This window comes from Neophocaena asiaeorientalis, unplaced genomic scaffold (genome assembly GCF_003031525.2).
Source record: "Neophocaena asiaeorientalis asiaeorientalis breed wild unplaced genomic scaffold, Neophocaena_asiaeorientalis_V1.1 scaffold30, whole genome shotgun sequence".
NCBI classification, from domain to species: domain Eukaryota; kingdom Metazoa; phylum Chordata; class Mammalia; order Artiodactyla; family Phocoenidae; genus Neophocaena; species Neophocaena asiaeorientalis.
The window spans coordinates 18096010-18097319 of NW_020174923.1; positions in this window are offsets into that span (position 1 = coordinate 18096010).

Below are 1310 nucleotides of genomic sequence, written 5' to 3' on the forward strand. Positions count from 1 at the left end.
CGCGCTTAGGGCGGAGGGGCTGAACCCCTCCCCGCCCCGCCCCAGCTCTGTTCTTCCCTTCGCTGGCTGGCGGAGACCCGGGCGCAGCTCGGGCAGCCCGGTGTCAGGCCCGAAGCCACAACCCTCTAGGGGCTCGGCCTTGGGCCGTGTCGGGGCTACCAGGTTCACTTAACAGGTGGCCCTCTGTCCCCCGGCCGGTCTCCGGCCCGCTCGTCATGTGACAGCTGCCTGGTTCTGCAGTGAGGTCACCGCGGAATGTCTGCCTTCGCTGCCATGGCAACGGGATGACGTCACAATTCGGGCGTGGAACTTTCCCGGCCGGGCAGGCCCAGATGTGGGAATTGAAATATCGCAAACTAGGGGTCCAGAGACGTGGGCCCGGGCTTCCTCGCTCCTCCCCCTGCCTTCCAGTTAGGGTTTGATTTATCTAGAATTCTAGAACGATCCAATGATAACGCCCCCCTAAGGACCTGAACCATCACTTAGAAAAGGCTGCCGACCTTCTCACCACCAGGAAATGCATTTATTATTTATCACTGAGGAGTTCTTACCAAATTGATTTTCTCATAGTCAAACTACCAGTAAGAATTTCTCAGCAGCAGGAGAAAACCAGTGTTAACCATTCAGAGAGTTGCTGAAATACCAGCCAAAAGCAAAAAAAAAAAAAAATAGATTCCCGTGCCTGTGCAGCCGTGGGAGGGTGCAGGCTGGATTTTCTGAGACCCAGTTGCCAAGGCCCTAAGCTCCATGGGCCCAGGGACTGCATGTTCAATCCGGTTCTCTCCTTTTACACAGGAAGAAATGATGGCCCAGGGCACTTTAGGGATTGTGAAGATAGGGTCAATGTCTTGTTCATGTCTGTATCCCAGGTCCTGGCATAGGACCTGATGCTTAGTCTGCCAAGGACTGCCACAGAAATGGGGGCCATCACGGAGCTAGGGCGTCTGGAAGGCAGGCTGGGCCTCGTGGGGGCTTGTCTCATCCATCCATCACTCATTCACCACTTGGAGCATCACTATGTGACAGATGTTGATATTGATGACAATGATAATGGTAAAGTTGTTGAATGTTGACTTAGAGAAGGAAGATGAATGGTAGTGACTCTTCAAAGTTAGTTATTTTAGTGCCTTTTTAATGAGCCACTGCTTTACAATTGTGTGCAGTATCGTGATAGCTAAAACAGGGTCCTAGAATCTCAGCCAAAGGCCTCGGTAATTGCCAAGTTCTGAGGATAAGCCCCTCTCCAGCCACCCAAGCAGCAAGTGGCCTTGGCCTTCTCGGAAACCTGCTCTCTCGGGCGGCTTGGCACA